Here is an 18509-nt window from a genome sequence, read left to right as displayed (position 1 = left end):
CATCCTGATGCTTGTTACTGCGGACAAATTCTTTCATTCTAGGTGATGACTGGGGAAAATCTGGCTCAATATAGTTTGCAGGAATACTTGAGATTTTCAGAAGCCCTTACCTCTCAACTTCAGGAAGTCCAGTCCTCAGGGCGTGAGAACTGATGAATAGCTGATGTATGAATTTCGCAAATTCCAGAATTCCATTTATGGGGGATAAAAAGCAGGGAGTAGGGCACAATACTGTGATTAATCAGTCCTTTTGCTTTATCCTCCTGCAGCCCTTGCACAAATTTTCTGTCTGACCATGTGCCATGTTTATCAGTGTCCTGAAGCTTGAGCAATATGTAACACTTGGGACAGAACTACACTGAATGTAGAGTTTGTATTGTGGGAGTGAAGCTGCAGTACTGCAGAGAAAACGTGCATCATGCCAAGCCATACTGGATTCCGATCTGTTGAACGTTGTTAAGGGGAGATCCCCTGTGCACCTGCCAACAGAGTCAGTGGGAGTTTGCGAGATGAGTAGGGTTCCTGTCCCTATAACGGGGGGAGCACCCATTATAAATCACCAACTAGTTGTCAAAGAAACCTGGCTCCTCCATCCCCGCTGAAGACCGTTCTTAGCTTTAGGTTGCAGGCATTTGTGTTTGACCACATCTTTTGCTGTCACATTTCTGAAATTACAGTGGATTCTTCACAGAGACAAATATTTATTTTGCTGTTGACAATGTATAGAAGCACTTCTGCAAGTAACATCACACCGGTATTTCTGTCCCAGAGAACAGCCCTTCCAAAGTTTGTAAAGTTGAAGATCAGGACTGAATTTTTTCTGGTTTCCCATTGTCTTGGTGGCAAGTTGTACGAATTGACTAGTTATTTTAGGAAACCAATTAAGTTGGTTTTATTTTTATTTGTAGCTTTTAAAAGTTGAAGTTGTGACAGACCATGTCAGAAACTTGCATCTTGTCAGAAATACTTGTCCTAAATTATCAACAAAGCTTTATCCAGAAGTCTGCAGAAAATCCTTGATTTAGCTTTGAGTTTTGAGTTTCACAAATAAAAACCCACAAGTATTTTGTTCTTTTTAGTTCATTAGCAAACATTATATAGGTGTCTCACTAGAACGTGGAAAGGCATGTCCTGAAGCAGGAATTCTTTCTGTGTCCAAAGAAAATTCCTCTCTTCATATGAGGGATAAAAATATTTACTGATTATTGTGGAAGACTCAGTTGTGAAGAATTACTGACCTAGATTTTACTGTACTGAACAAGATAGAACCGTTATTCTCTGTGTACCAAGTATCTCTATGACCACATTTCTTGAGATATTTTTTTTTAACTAAAAATTTCCATAGCAAATTATTTATGTAAATCATTGTGAGGGACTTGCTTTGGAAGCCAAGGATTGATTAGTCTCCACTTATGCTGATCTTCATGCCCTTTCCTTATGCATGTGTTGTGAGAGTCTCAGATTACTCGGTTTTCATACAGTGACTTTCCAGAACGTTTTCTAGAATCAGTTCATTTGTAGTAACTCTTCCTGCTTTGAAGCAGGCTCAGTTTGAAGAAGACTCAGGTTTGTTATCTGGATTTGCCTTTGTCTTCCTGAGCTAAGTACCTTTTACTGAGCAATGATGCTTGATGCCATGAGCCTGTGGGTAAGTACGGGTCAGTCTTGCTCTGACTGTTGTTGTACAGGGGAATTAAGTGACTCCTGGTTGTAAGAGAGGGTCTGGTGTAGAGTCAGGGACTATTATCTAGTGCGCAATACAAAGCTGACGATGTCAAGCAGAAGACTTACCCAGAGCAAGAACGATGTCTTAGCACAGACGCTGTTTGCTTCTTCCAGTACAAATGTGACTGCTGGATTGTGCTGTGCTCGATCAAAGCCTCCGCAGATCTGCCACCATCCACGTGACCTCGTAGTGAGTTTCTAGAGATAGTTCTGCATTGGATGGCACGGTCTTGCATAGAAATTCTCTTGTTAATGAGAACGCTGAATGTGCTGTTTTGATAAAATGCTTTTATCAGCTGTTGTTCAGTGGTTTCAGCGGGAAATGCTGGAATGTGGTTTCTCTTCAGTATCATCTGTGGGCTTCATTGTTCAATTAAGCAAATGGTTAATCTTCACCTAGCAGTAGAACCCATTGTGTTCAATGTTTATACCCCTTTCCTAACATGCTTGAGCACAGTGAGAGAAAATGATACCTGAAGTTGGGGGAGGTGGTACATGTTACATTTGTGTGCCTAAAATTATCCTAAAATAACTGTACCACGAGATACAAAGTGAAGCCATGACTGCCTTTTGGAAAGAAACGTACCTTCACGCTTTATAATACTAGGAGTCAGTGTTCTGCTGTTGGAAAAGAAAATAGTGAAATGTGGTTTCCCTTCTGAGAAACTTAATGATTTGCTGCATAAAAGGGAAAAATGTTTTCTTGCTTGGCAGTATCCTCCATGGTGGGTAAGAAATAGGAAAATATAGGGGAGACTACTGTCAGGTTTTAAACCCTACACTTCAGCTAAACATCTTAATTTCTTACTGTTCTTTATTGAGTTTCTGATTCTCCAGTCTTATGTTTCCAAGTCTGGGGGACTGATTTCTTTTAGACGAGATAAACTTCCTTGGTAGGTAGAGGGTGTATTAGAGAGGGATGCTGGTGTTCTTAAAATTGCAAAGCTTGTTCTGGGGAAGCTACATCTTCCCCCATTTTAGTGAACTGAGTTCCATTCATCATCCTTTCGCAGTGCTGAGCTTTCTTTTTTATATATGTCTCTCTTGGAAGTATGATTCCCTTACAATGGATGGCCAAGTCATTTCTGCCTTGAAAAGCAAGATTTCTAGAGAAACCCAACTTTCCAGAAATTGTTATTTATTCTTTGCCAGCTTAATCAGCAGGAAATATAGTGCCTTAGGAGGGAAGTGGGATAACTATGGAATACTCTGCCGGTTCTCTGATCTGCACGTAGCTTCGTACCAAGGAGGCTTGCACATTAAATGTGAAGTGTCATTGTATGCTTGAAAGCAGCTGTTGAGTTGAGCTGAGCTGAGTTTTCCTATCTGTATTCCAAACGGGCATATAATGCTGGAAAGCGTGGCTTATTGCCTAAGAAAGAAATCTTGGCGGGGGGTGGGGTGGGGAATATTCTTATCCTTCTTTCTGATGTGGATGCTGTATTGTCACATTACTCTGCTGCTCGCTGGGGAGATGCTGAATCGAATCCCTCTCTAACTGATCAGTACCATGGCTTTTCTTGCTGTAGTGTTGAATTTGTAATGTGCCAACTGGCTGAAGCATCTTGTGGTGCTGCTTTCTGAGTTGGCCTGTAAAGTCAGATATGTGGAAAAACAGCAAAGTATTCTGAAGCTGTATGAGCTCATAGAGTCGTCGGAGTTGGAAGGGTCCTCTGGAGGCCATCTGGTTCAGCCTCCTTGCTTAAGCAGGGCCACCTAGCGCTGGTTGCCCAGGAGTCCCTGTGTGCTGTTTGTGCTCTGGAGCCTACTGAACTTAGTGTTTAAGAGCTGGTATGTGCAGAAATGCATACGCTGTGTGGGGATGTGCTTTAGTGTTACGCGGGAGAAAGGATTCCTGGTCACCTTTCATCTGGAGTTTGGCACTATTGCAAGACACTATAAACATAACTCAGTCTTGTGTTATTTCTAGGTATTGTTAAGAAGTGTAGAGGCTTCAGAAGAGACCTTGGGAGGTGTGCAGAGTAACTTGTGAGAACGATTGGTTTGAACGGTAAATGAAGACAATAAACCTGCATAGCAGCAGGTGAAGAACCCATCTTGTGAGATAGAATTGGATTGGAAACGGGCTGTGTACAGTAGAGTTGTCCAGGAAGTACTGCTGACTTTCTGATCTTCAAGCAATACTTAAACTGCACTCTGCAGATTACAGCCCGATTTCTTTCTTACAGCACCTCTCTCTGTTTTACCTTCCTAAGCTGAGCTTGAGCTACATGCCTTGAGATTCTTGAAGCTTTCATCTCTTCAGAACAATAAAGTTTGGATTTTACCTCGGCAGGCAGCTGATCTGCAGGGAGGACCAGAGGAGTACCACCCAGTACCTGGCATCCCTCTGCAGTAGATGTGTTATGCTGGGGAAGCACCAGCAGGGAGCTCCAGAGCATACATTCATTTGGGAAATTACCCCTCCCCCCCCAAAGCCTATGGGTTTGGATGAACCAAAGCTGGACTTCGCTACGCACGTATACACACCTCTGTAGAATCCCCAAATTCGATGTCACAATTGCCAGTGCTCTATTTCTGCTGAGAACTGGAATCAAAATAATATGAACTGAAAAGAAACAGTGGCAAATTGGCGGAGTAAATTTAGGTCTTTGCTGCTCTTTTGCCTAAAACCATTCCGTAAACCTCTTGCAAGCAAACCCTTAGTTCCTTACTGTTTCAGCTCCTGTCCTTTCATGACCTTGTTAGATTTCTTATGTTTTCTCTTATTAAGCAAGGGACTACTTCTATTTTGCTGACTGTGGAGACATGAAAAATACTGTCTTTTAGAGCTGAAATTTAGCCTTTTTCCATTATTTAATCCTGTGACCTAGAATCACACAGTGACTTGTACAACAAGGCCTAAGGCTGGATTGCGCAGGGGGAATCTGAACATCTGTTGCCCGTAGCATAGTCTGGTGTATTTCCCTTTTCTTGCAGTGGGTTCTGGCTGAGATATGCTTGCTGCAGACCCTTTGGACAAGAGCACTCTGTCTGCATTTAGCCAAATAATGTCAGAAGTAAAGTTTGTGGGAAGCTGCAAAAGTGAGGGAACTTTGAAAGAGCAAGTGTTCGAGTCTTCTTTAATATATAACTGTCTGAGACTATCTAAAAGATTTGTGGCAGGCATAGAAGTGCATTGCTATACTGACTTATCGAAGATGGGGAATTCAATCATGTTCGTTGCAGCAGGTCAGGGAGGAGGGTCAGGCTGGATGGCAAGCATATAAAATTCTTATGTACAAGGGAACTAAGTTTTTACTATAAGTAATGCTTAGTAACTTGCCAAAAAGAAAACAAGTTGAAAATTTTTGGTGACCTGGTAAAATTAGGTGGTAAATTATCCTGATCATCAAACCTAGTATTGAATATAAACCTTTTGTATTCATGCTGCTGCCTTTTTGGGGAAGCACCGAGTTCATGGATTCCTCACTTTTGACTCCTCTGTTAGATTATTTCTCAAATGTCGTGAGTGACACATAGAGATGAATGAAATTTTTATTTTGACATGTGACCATGAACTCGTGTCTAAATTCAGGCGTGCTGAGCTATGTGTGAGACAGTGTTGGTTGAATGAAAGCCCAGTAAGAAAATGGAGAAGCTGAGACAGATCTAGCCAGGTAAAGATGATGGAACGACCTTCCTTGAAGTGCAGAAGTTGGAGACTACGTAGCGATGCTTGGTCTTGATTCAGCATGTTCCTGACAGGGTTCCTGTTGGCACCAGTAAGACCCAGGGAGGGTTGTGAATTGCTTTTTGTCCACCAGAGGGTATGAGCATAACGTGCAGTCGCTGAAAACGAGCGAGCAGAGACTTGTCTGAAAACAGTAGAATGAGGACGGGTTGAACATCAGTATTTCCTATGTATGAGAGTGAAGGTCCTGCTTAGAAAGGGGGGAGATGGGGTGAAACTGGGGCTGTAACGGAGAAATATGAAGTAATACTGCAGTTAACCCCTCACTGAAAAGGCTATTTAGGCTTGCTGGGCTTTCTAATTGAGCCACTTTCCCAGTGAGGCTTGCTGAGACAATCGTGTTAGAGAATAACTGCCCTCAAATCATTTTGCTTTCCATTCAAACCACTTTCTAGCTGCAGGAAGGAGCAATTGCAATGTTTGTGATTTGTTACCCCCCCACTTTTGCAATTAACCACTTTCTGTGTGTTTATGTACTTCAGTAGTGTTGCCCTAATTTATAGTCTGAATTTTGTAGTATTTCCTGGTAAGAATGAGTAGTTTCTTTCAATTGGATCTATATTCTGTGAAAATAGAAGCAATTCTAATCTAAAAATACAGATGTATCTAATGGTTACTATGGGAATTTGTGGCCATGGCAACAGAGAGTTAGCATTCTGAAGAACAGACAGGTTCTTTCTTTTTTTGTCTTTTTTTTTTTTTTCCCCCCAGTCAACAACCTAATTAACAGTGCAAGCATTTCGGGGAAAAAAAACGACTTTTGTGTTTCTTACCCATACAAGATCACGTGGGTACAAGGGATTATGGCATTGTCTCACATAAGGTTTTTATAGAAAAACTGATGAAGTATGGCCTGGATGAGCCAACAGTGAGGTGGATAAAAAAACTGGCTGAACAGCCTGGCCCAGAGACTGGTGATCATCCCAGGAAGGCTAATTGGAGGCCAGCAGGTAGCAGCATACCGCCGGGCTCAGCACAGCGTCTGGCCCTGCTTAACATCTTTGTGATGTCTGCATGATGGGGCAGAGTGCACCTTCCGCAAGTTTGCTGCTCACACAAAACTGGGAGGAGCCGCTGATATGCCAGAAAGTTTTGCAGGAAGCAGCAAGAGGTATATAGAGTTTCTGACCTTGCATCTCAAAAGATATGGAAATCCTAATAGGAACATAGTGAGACAGTCTGAGATTCTTTCTGATGTTGGGAAAGAGGAGGTCTTTTATCTGCAACATCATAGATGGAGACTTACGGACTGAAGAAAGGTCCAGGTTGTACCAGGAGGTTACTGTACAGAAGAGAAATAGAATTTAGAATAGGGCTGGGGAGTCTTTATTCTTTATTGTCCAACTTCAAAGGAAAAAAAAAATGAACAAACAAACAAAACTAAACAAAAAAATTTGATATGTTTCTGTTCTACTTTTCCATCATATGATCAAAGTTAAATAAACAACATCAAGCTTTCAGCAGGTGCTAAATTTCAGCTGCAAGTTGGGGGTTGCCCTGATGTAGTTGAGACCCCAAAAGCATGTGTTGCATTGTAGGAAACACTTAGTAGTGACTTAAAGAGTTATAAATATAAGAAATTAATATATTATTAAGGGAGGTAGGAATGAATTGTCGTGACTAAGCCTCGTATTTAGTGAATGGCTTTCTCTGCCAGCATAGAGCTAATGTAAAGGCTGTCTACTAGCAACACTAAACGTCGGTTTTATAAAGAAATGTGCTTGATATAAGTTTAGCCAAAGCCAAATCACAGAATTTTCCGAGCTTTCTCTTTTTCCTAGGTCGTATTGGAAATCCGGCAACTGTCTGGAAATTACAGCATTGCTGCTATCACTTGCTAATTCGGGGCAATTAATATCTTGAATTAAATAGAATTTAAACTGCATTTAAAAGCCAGGTTTTGTAAAAGCCAGCTGTTGTGACCATTCTGTATTTGCCACAAGAATACAGTAACTGATCAATGGAGCCACTGTGGTGCTCAAAGGCTGTGGCCTCAGAAAAGGGAAAAGAGAGAAAAAGCCAGCCCAGACCGAATTGGTTCAGATGGTCCCATCTCCTGTCTCTGGTGCTGCTCCATCTATTTGGTGGCCAGTGGGCAGTCTGGAATTAACACACACATTGGAAAAGCCTCTTCCCGACACTGTTACCTTTTCACTCATGCTCTGAAACACGGTGATGTTAAATGACTGGGTTACTGGGGATTTGGGGGAGAGGGAGTTGTTTGAATTCTTTCACTAGTTTTTTGTAGAGTCATTAAAAGTTTGGTCACTTGCTGCAGTATAATCACAAATACAGAAACCCTAAGGCATCTTTCCTAATCTCGTGTTGTGCTTGCTACATTACCCAGACTCTTTCTAGGTATCTTTTTACATTCTCTTTTGTGAAGACCATTAAAGAAAACCGTGTATTATTTCTTTGCCATCTTGCTCTTTTGCTCTCATTTATTTTCTCCTATTTCAAAAGACACGTTGTTTTTCTCCCATTTCTCCCCAGAGCATGATACAGAAGGTTTTGTCGATGCAGGTGTGCTTTCATTCCACAGGGTGGCAGCTAATCCTTATTTCTTCTTTTGGTTATTTTGATATTAAAGCAGCTTTCCTGGCCAGATTCCCCTCTGAGGCATAAGGGTCACAAACCTGTAAATACAGCCTTTCTGTTGGGGTTAAAGAGCATTTGGAAAAGCTTATTACATTGTGGCTGTTCAGGCTGTATCAGCTTGCTGAAGACTGCAGTAGCTGACAAGGCAAAAAAAAAAAAGCATCATCCAAGGACTAAATTTTGAATATTACATATTGCTGCTGTTTTGTGTGTGTCTCTCTTGTAAGTGGTGCTCTGAGCATAACTGAACACAAGTGTGTGGTGGCGCCTCTAGACAAAACTTGCTCTGATGGAGGGTTAGTTATTGATGTGGGTAGGGGAGAGAGGTTCCGAGTTATTTATTCAGTTTTTAGTTCCTGTTTATTTTGACAGATAAATGTCTCGATAATTTGAATTGAAATCTCTGTGTGTCATTGGAATAGGTTTGTAGGTTTATGAGTTGCAAGTATGGCCTTTTGTTCTTTGCTATTGAGTTTACATAGTTTCCTCCCACCCCTTGCCCCAGTTTCTTATTATTGATGCCTGTGAATATTTTTCTTTAAAAGGCTGCTGTTTTGTTACCTTCTCAAACTGTGCTCCTGAATTGTTTTGATTTATCTCCATGTCTTTCTTACGTGTTTAGTCTTCTGCTTTTCCCCCTCTCCATCGTTGAATAAAGATATGAAAATCAATACAGACTCCTGCTATTTCTGCCATGTAAAAATCAAGGCAAGTCTTGAGAATCTGGTTTGTCCTGGCTTTTTTTCCTCACTTAGATGTTGCCTCTCAGTTAGGTGGTGTCTGATTCCCAGCTGTTGACTGAGGACTTGGATTCATATCACAAGGGTATTTGTTCAGTGGCCTTTTCTCTCTGCAGGTGCGGATCGCTGCAGAATCAAACGCTATTACTGGTACGTGTCTGGGAGACGAGACATACCTAAACTGCAACTGCAGCTAACTTCGGGGAGGACAGAGGGTGGAAAGAATGTGTATGTGCAGAGATAGAGAATGGTGAATATCTGTTTCTGGGTGCATGTGCAGAATGAATGTATCGTCAATACTACATAGGTACTATACTGAGGCATGAAATATTAGATTGGTGGGGAAATAATTGCAGTCTTGCAGGACAGGTGACAAGAACTCAGCTTACTTACTGAGAAGCCTGTGGTGGAGACAACAGACACAGAGGGTGTGTGAAATTACGAGAAAAAAAAATGGGCTGTGAGAAGAATTTTCTGTGGTTGTCAACAGTTGGTCCTCCACAGGCCCCGCTAGTGAGTAGAGCAGGTGGTCGGTTGTGACTGGGATAAGCGAGGAACTCAGCTAGTCGGGTTCTACCGGCATCTTTTGACTTGGTGTTTTGGATGGGACTGAGTCCTGAGCCAATGGACTGCGGTCTCCAGCTTGAACTTAACAGCAGTAATGGACTGAGTCGCTGTGTTTGAGTTGAAATCCTTTTTGAGTTTGAAATTCAGCCTAGCTTTTTTCTTTTACTTCCCCCCCCCCCCAAGTGTAGTTTTCCTCTGGGATTCTCGTGTAGGTGCAGCCTTTCTCTCCCCACCCCTTGCTGTCAGATTTTCCTGCCAATGCTATGAATGTCAAACCTGCCAGCCTTCCGCCTCCGTGGGTGTCCTCGTGAAGGAGGCAGATTTGCTGCTGCTTCTCTTTCAGCCAGCTCAGAGTTGACATTCCCGACCCCAGCAGTCAGAAGCTGAAATGTTTATGTAGTAAATAGGTGTTTGTATTTCTGGGCATGTGCAAAAAATATTACGTGGTTATTTTTGCTCTCTGTATATGTCTGTGACATTTCATATCCCCACTTTTCCCAGAGGTGCACGTTCATGTGTTCATTGTACACTCAAACATGGTACAACAGCACTTGACCTATGCAGAATGATTACAGGAGCAGTTAATGAGTTGTGCAGGTTTGCACTTTGAGTTTGCCGATTTGTTAGAACACTTGCAACTCCTGAATTTCAGTCCCTTCTCCTGGGCTACAGGCTCAAGTGTAAAGTACCACCGAATTTGAGAGTTGTCGGTAATAGGTTAGAGATGATTGACAAGCAGCTTAGTCTGCTAGCACAGCGGTGGAGATAATCCTTTTGGATCCCAGAGATTATTATCTAGTCAGGAACATTTGTCCTAGTTTATGATGTTGACTCGCTAGAACTGTCATTATTTAATAACGTGGATAACATGAGGGTTTGGAACCATTCTGCGCATTCAGTAGCTCTGTGCAGTTCTCATCAGCCTGACGTAACTGCGCTCTCATTCCATGGGACCTGTCCTGCGCCAGCGTGCTTCTGCCAGTTGGGGGGGGGTGATTTGTGTTCTTCCTAGCATATAGAAACCATTAAAATCATTTCTAAACCGTGAATGTCATTTGGCTACATAAGACGGATCAAAATGAAAACAAGGATACAAAGCAATGAAGTGTCTTGAGTATGATTTATTTGTGGTTCTGCCTTTGGTTTGACATGAGAAACCAGGCCCCGTGTTCTCTCTAACGGGCCACGCTCCAGGCCACGATCAGCCAACCACTAAGTTCCATTTTAGAGCTTCTTAGTCCACTGGCTGTACCTGGTACTGTCAGGGGTACAACGGTATATCCATGGTGTTCTGTGTTTAGCATTAAAAGTGTTCTCCTGGTTTGAGGTAAAACAGAACTGATTTTCTGTTCAGTAACTTTACTTTTAGCTAAGCGTCTTCTGACGAGCTGATCTCTCTGAAATTAACGGCATATTTTTAAGGCTGTAGTCCGCTCCCAGAGTGATAAGACCTGATTGTTTATGCCAAGGAACGGTATGCAGAGAGGCTCCTGCTCTGTGCTATAACCCCCAAGGCCACACAGCTTTGTTATGTGCCCCGTTGGGGGGTCGGCAGCGGAAAAGCGCAGAGGGGTCCCACCTGCGGGGAGGAGCGGACAGGACGGGTGACCCAAAGCTGACCAATGGGGTATTCCATCCCATCTGCATCATGCTCAGTATAAAAGCTGAGGGATCAAAGGGGCAGCCCTCTCCTTCTTCAATGGCTGACGTCTGAGGAGGACTCTGTCTGTCCATCTGCCTTTGATCCCAGTCCTGAATGCAGATCTGGAATCCAGTTCCCGTCCATTGCTGAGCCCAGTCTGGGATTTCCCCAGCGCCACTGGTGACGTGATCGTCATCCTGGGAGCTTGACATGGCTTTGTATATATTGTATATATTTCATTATTTTCTTTTAAAATTATTTTATTATTTTATTAATATTTTCATTAAAGTAGTTTAGTTTTTTCCTAAACTCGTCTTTCTCTCTCTCCCCCTCCTCTCCTTGGAGAGAGATGGAGCAGAGCATCTGTTTTTCACCTCAGTGCCCAGTCCGGCCCAAACCATGACAAATGTGTATTAATGGTTATATTTCACATAACTGTGCCCAGCCATTTGGCTGCTTTTTATCTAATCTGTTTTGGTTTGCTTCTGTGTACTTTATGAAGAGCATTTCTTGTACAGTGTTAGGTGGATGAAGACCCTTTTGAAATCGGTACATGTAAAGAAAAGGATCAGAGATTCTATGAGAGAAATGAAGAATTATTTTAAGGAAAGTCTGTTTAAACCCTCCAAACAGCTTTTGCGCGTGTTTGTATATTAGTGAATTACAGGTGAAGGAAGCCAAAACTTCAAATTCCTTAGCACCAAAGAAATATTGTCACTGTAAACTCTAAGAAAGCTGGAACAGCGAAACCTGTGCTAGCTATGGACAAATAAAAACAGCTTTTTAGTTAAAACCTTATTCTCTTAATCAGAATAAATTCTTCAGCACACAAACTAAATAACTGTGATTATACATAGTTTTCCTGATAGTGCAGGAGCAACGTGGTTCCGGTAGGAATGCAAACAGGCTGTTGCTATGGAGCTTCTGCCATCATCATAGTAAAAGACACTGCAAATTTCTGCTTGCTGAAAAAGCAGTCATAACCTTCATTGATTTTTACAGAATGCATATAGTTACATGTTCTAGCAGTGAAATAGGAGAAACAGTCCCACCAAAGTAATTTGGGCTCTTTTCAGAAAGTGAGCTGGCTCGTGTGCCAGGATTTATGGCAAATTTCCACAGAACGAGAAAGCAAAAGCGAGAAGCAGGGAAAGACGACCTTATCAATCAGCATGTAGGTACAACAAAGCCAGTGACCAAGAGGGACATATGTCAGTTGAGTGAAGTCACTGTACGCAGGTGTGCACGTGTGTGGTAGAAGAAAACGCCCGCCCTGAAGAAGTGACTGGAAGGAAGATGTTAAACACAAGCAATTAGAACTATGAAGGCTGGAAAATCCTGGCCTGTGTAGAAATATTCAGAAGAAGAATGAATTCATTGTTTAGTTTAAGTTATTCATTTAATGCTAATTTGACACTGTCGTTCCTGTAATGCATATGCATCAACCACACATCTCAGGTGGATTTGTGGACACAGAAGATGGTATTTTACTAAACTTTACATACCTAAACCTTTAAACGTCGGCTTAGAAAATACATTCCGATTTAAATTTTGTGCATTTTTCCTGAATCTGTTTTTGTGCGGAAGTGTCCAGTAATGAATGTAGGCTCCTTAAAAGTAGAATGACCTTCTCCCCGTGTGTGATATTATGCAAATGAAAATCACATACAGTGATCTTTTCTCACTGCCGTAATATATATCAAATACTGATCCAATGATTTCTTGCTGCTCAGTACATCTTGTTTTCTAGAGTTCTTTCCAGGTGATTAAAAACATTATTCCTTCTTGGAAGATAGTCCTTTCAAGTTGCTTTTTTTGTCTTTTTTTAAATTATTTTTTTTTAATTCATTTATTGCCATAATTTTTCTTCAACCCTCTGATGATGTCATCCTGTATCCCTGAAATCAAAAGAAATTTAGCTGTTAGATATTGTAGATTCCTTTGGTTTTCATATCTACATTCAGCAGCTTTTACAATGCATCTTAACTTGCATTATTTGTGGATTTAATATATAATGCACTAATTGCCCTGAAGTGTATCAGGTTTCAAAGTATCCTATTCGGTTCCTTTCAACAACACTTCTGTTATCTTTGTAGGTCTTTCTCAACATAATTATTATCTCAAAAAATTAAAAGTATGGATATATAATTAAATGTGGTAAAAGTTCTTGATAAAATTGCTCTATTCCTTTCCTGCTGAAATCGCCTGTGAGGGAGCTTAAAGTATATAATTTGATGTCATATATAATATGCTTACAATGCACTTATCCCAGCATTTCCAGAAATAATTTTTGTTCGTGTAGTGGGTGCTTATTTTGTGACTAAAGCTTAAAAGTCAATACCGTGTCTTCCTCGGCATCTGTGAGCGCACTGCTGGCCTCTCTTGTGCAGTCAGTTCTGTCAATTTGTTCTTATTTGCCTGTATTGAATGCAGAGGGCTTTGGCTCCCCCACTCTAGTTACCTTCATAAATAAATTCCTCTGTTTAAAACACATTTACAAAGAAATAGCTCATGTGGGAAGAATATCTGTAAGGCCCTTGACTGCTGCTTACCCGTGGATCCCACGATTTCTGTTGTCTGTCCCTGTTCTGTTTCATGGGATGGAGGGGTGACGTGCAGCGGGATCCCGCACACGCAGGACACAGGTGTGTACCTCGTCGGTAGGACCGCAGGGACCGTTGCTGGATTTTGGGAGGTATGAGGAGGCAATCCTTTTCTTGAAATGGGTATTTTCCATTGCATAACATTTAGTTTGTGGTGAGGCTAGTCTCTAAACTCTGCAGTATTATGAAAATCACATTAGTCGTGGTTTTCTACTTGTTTTGAGGCTTCCGGTTCTTTCACGTCTGTTTTGCCAGTTACTAGCCCTCTTCTAAACACAGCTTTTCCCTTCATCTCTTTCATGAAACTACGAGAAACAAGGAACAAATTTCATCAAATTGACCTTACAGACATCTTGATTGCATACTCCTTTCGCTTGAGTGTTACCCACTATGCACCTTAAAAATTGGCATTTTTGTTTTCTCTAACCGCAGAAAAAAGAATTAAACACGGGAGATACATTTCACACTGCTCTTGGAAATGCAGCTTCCTCTTTCTAGCGAGCTGCTTAATACATCGTACTGTGAAATTTCCATCCTTCCCCTTGTTATTGCACACAAAGCAATTATTTTTAGTTTAGCTTGACAGGCTGGTAAAAGGAAGCCATTTGAGAAGTGAGGAGGGCTGAAGTTTTGTAGAAATTCCAGGCAGCTCTGCACTGAATCATCAGTCCCAAGAGCACGGAGACATTCCATAGAAATGTCACGCAGACCTTCTGGCATATTAATCGGGAAGCATCAATGAGCTTTCAGTCGCGTTGATTTTAGAGTTCCTGCTCAAATTGGGATAAAATTCAGTGATAGAACAGTTGAAGCAAACCCAAGACTAAGACATGGATACAGCCCTGACTTGGGCTATTTCAGCCATGAGGTGGAGGGGAACCTTGCCTCTAGTGATGTGTTTGTATTGTGTTTTAGTTTTATTACAGTCACACTTCTTTCCTCAGCTTTTACGAGCTGGACTTTGTAAAACCCACAAGTCTACCACTATTCTAACTACTAGAAGACTTCTCCTATCAGGAGATGGTGATTTTTAACTTACTGTATACTCAAGCATTGGTTTATCTTTTAATAGTGTAAAGTCATTTTTGCCTTCTAATTTTCTTTGAAGCAAAACTTGTGCTTTATTTTGGAATTTGAGGCACAGGTCAACCTGGAGAGGTAAACAAGAGGTTTACAGTAGGAATACAATACAAGAGGAACAATAACCTGCTGAGAGGTAGGGCAGGAGATTAGCTAGCTAAAATGTCTGTAACATTTATTTTTCAACGTAATTTAAATGTTATTGAATGCAATGCAAAAAAAAAAAACTCCTGTTCAGGTACCATGGAAGTTGAATACCTAAAAATAAATGTTGGGAAATGCAACTAGGAAGGTTAACAGAGTGAGTGCAGCACAGTCACATTGTATTTCCTCCTGTTCCACTACTTAAAAAGTGCAAGAGGAGGTATTGTTATGAACTTAATTCCTTGGGCTTAGTCTGGGAATAAGAAAAAGTGAATTTAGCTCCTTTCATTGCAACAGCCTAAGGTTTGTCTCTCATACATGGGGGTGTTTAACATGGTAATTGCTAACTTGTGGAATTCACTGCTGCAGCACATCTATTGTTAAGGGACTGTAACTCTCTGGACTCGACCATCCAGCCAGTTCCTTCGCCATTGAACAGTCCATCCATCAAGTCCATCTCTCTCCAGTTCAGAGACAAGGATGTTGTGTGGGACTGTGTCAAAGGTATGAAGCAAGAGCAAAAGCAGTAAAATTGCGAGGTCGCCACCAGAATGACTGGTTCCTATTGCAGAGAGCAGAGCCATGATTTCTGTCCCACGGCCACCCAGGAACCAGAAATAGCGCAGTGTTAACTGAGGTCAGGGGGAGATCTCAGTGCAAATATTCAAGATGGTTTTGATCCGGTGTAGATACAGCTACAGTGTAGTATGCTGTGAACCGTTCTTGCACCCAACAACACCAACTTGCTGATCAAAAGCATGAGAAGGACTTCTTCTGCAGCAGATTACTCCATAGTGGCAAAGTGCCTTGAATCTTCCTTTCACCGCCTTTGTGATTGCCATGGATGAGGACAGGATTACCCGGGCCTCATTTACAAAAAAAAAAAAAAAAAAACAAAAACAAAAAAAGACCAAACCTAACTTCGGTCACAAATTAAACTCTTTACTTATTTGTTGCTTCCCAAGCTGCATAGCTACAATTTCGTTGTTGCTTTGATGCCTGGATCTCTGGACTGTCTGGTTTTGGCTTGGTCCTTTAATTGTGTAAGAAACTGAAGCTGAGTCAAATGTACAAGAATGTACATTAATAGAAGAGGCCTTCTCGTTACCTTTTTTCCAGGTAACTTTCAATGTTGGACTTGAAAAAAGTGCAAAGCTGCTCTGTTTTTATTTATGTATGGCTTACTAGACAAACTCTGATGTCAAATGTAAACTTGAACAAGACCCAAAGGTAAGAGAAATAAGAATTTATTTTTCCTCATCTCTCTTCCTGCATACTGAGGAAATGACCCTCTTTTGTTAGCAATTAGGTCTCGCAATTTGTTTTATTTTTCTTAAAGCATAAAAGTGTTCAAATCTAATTTCCCTTTTACAGTGACATTAAGTGTAGGCTCTAGCTCTTTAAACATAAATAAATATAACAATGTCTTTTTACTAAGACGATAAGTCTGTTTATTTGGTGTTTTGAGTGTGTGTCAACAGCAAAATTAATTTGGAATGCTCAGGGTAAATATAATCAATCCATTTGTCCATACTGTGATTTGTGTATGTAATATGAAACAGAGAATATGTCTGTTTTTTTAACTGCAAGATCACATTAATCTAATAAAGCACTGGGTAATATAATAAATCCTCTACGCTGCTGAGAATTATAGACATTAACTCTTTCTGCACATCTTACAAACTTAGCAGTAGGCAGCAATAGCCACAGCGTTATATATTGGAGACAGGTTGCATCTGTTCTTCTCTGAAGGTTACCCAGAGCAGTTAACAGATGAATTTAAAAGTCATCTGCTATCCAAGAGTAATATTTTGCTATGTGAAAAGACAAGCTTATATGTTAATCCCTTAGAATTAATTTCATTCAGCCATACCGAATGTAAAGTGAAGCACATCTGATTAGCAAGAAACAGCTTTTGGAAATATTTAGTAGGTTAATTTTTTATAAAGTAAAATATCCGGAGAATTTAGAATATGCTAGAATCGGAAGGTACTGATTGCCTCTGGAAACTAGCAATAACGTTCAGGACTGCTGCAGGTTCAAATCTAATTCAAAGCAGCTGTGCTTGAAAGGAGTTACCTGTTTTTTGGATCTGAGAAGTGAGCCGGAGCTGACTGACCAAGTGTTTACATTGCCAAGTGCAAATATGCAAAGACAGGTATATTTTAAAGATGTACAAGAAAAACTGAAAAATAAATGTCAGTTAAATGTTACATATAATTAAATATGTGAAACCATTGCTAAAGGTATTTTTAAGTCTTCCTTAAAGACAGGAAAACATTTTTGTTGCCCATGAATTTGTGGCATTGTTTTTGTTAATGGTATTCTTGTATTCCATTATTCTCTTTTATATAGATCAGCTGAATCTTCGCTAGGCAAAACTTTGCCAAACTAATAATAAGAGCAGTATAGAAAGAACCGAAGGGGCAAGGCAGGGGCCTGACTGCTTCCCTGTAGTAGGGGAGCAGAAATGTGCTGCATTTCCACAGTTTTAGTTGCTGAGTATTGATGCGTTTCTATATCCTCTAAACCCTGTAGTTTAAATACTTTTCTCTACAAGAAATCTGAAATAGAAGCTGCTGATTTTTTTTTTTTTTTTTTTATGGTGACAGTTCATTCTGTGAAAGGACGGATTGGACTAAACTTTTCAGTCTAATGAAAGAAGGAAAATACTAGTACATATATTCTGAAACACTCATCATATCCTAGCCTTATTTATGAAGGAAATCTGAGAACCTACTCCAAACTTGACATTTGTATTGCTGGTATTATCCCAAACAAAACTTATAAGAAACCAGAGCTGACCAGAGCTCACCTGTTCTGGATTTCCTTATCTAAAGGACTGCACCAGTCCCTGCATTAGCAGAGACTTCTATTCCCGAAAAAATAATTCCCCATGCAAAAGTTCTCCCCTCCTTTCCTGCCTCCAATGCATTAAACTCTGATAAAGTTCCCCTTCAGGAAAGCCACAAAAGCAGAAACAGAGATACTGTGCTTCATAGACTGGACCAACGTGATCTTTCCTACTTCAGTGACTTTTGTGGAGTTGCGTAGTGGAGAAAACATGTTTACAAGCAGAAGGAAATTGGTAGCACTCTTTTTACTGCTTTGGGGAGATTCTGAATCATCTTGGGTCCTTTCTCCACTGTAGATCACAAAGATTCTTTTTGAAACCTATGCAAAATACTGAAAAGAGTAGACGTTTGATTCTTCAGAAATGGAGGATGAATATGAGACTAAGAAACGCTTGCCAAAATAACATCTCATTTGCTAAAGTGAGGGGAAAAAAGTCAGAGTTAATAACACTGAGACTTCGATTTCAGCTGCTGGATTAGTGGCTGAGGAATCATTGGTTCTCCTGTCCCTTTTCAGATGTTTGCTCCCTTTGGTGTAGCAATGCCATTTTCATTTACAGCACTGCAAATAGAGAGAGAAACGAGGGGGGGGGGGGTGCTGTCTGCAGTGATACAGAGGAAATCTCAAATAGCTTTGGCAGAACTGCTACACTACACCTTGCTACACCAAAACATTTCCAAGCAAAAGCAAATTACTGACCGGCGTGTCTGGCTAGCGGTGGAAGCTGCTAAAAAGTTGTAGAGAAGCAAAAAACGAAAGCCTAAAGAGGCAAAACAGGAGGAGGGAGGCTGAAGCACAAAGAATGCTTATAAAAGGTCTGAAGGCCAGAAGGAGCTTCACTGATAACAGTATCTGACCTA

The sequence above is a fragment of the Vanellus vanellus genome, assembly GCF_965231255.1.
Source record: "Vanellus vanellus genome assembly, chromosome: 13".
Classification (NCBI taxonomy): domain Eukaryota; kingdom Metazoa; phylum Chordata; class Aves; order Charadriiformes; family Charadriidae; genus Vanellus; species Vanellus vanellus.
This window is presented reverse-complemented; position numbering follows the sequence as displayed.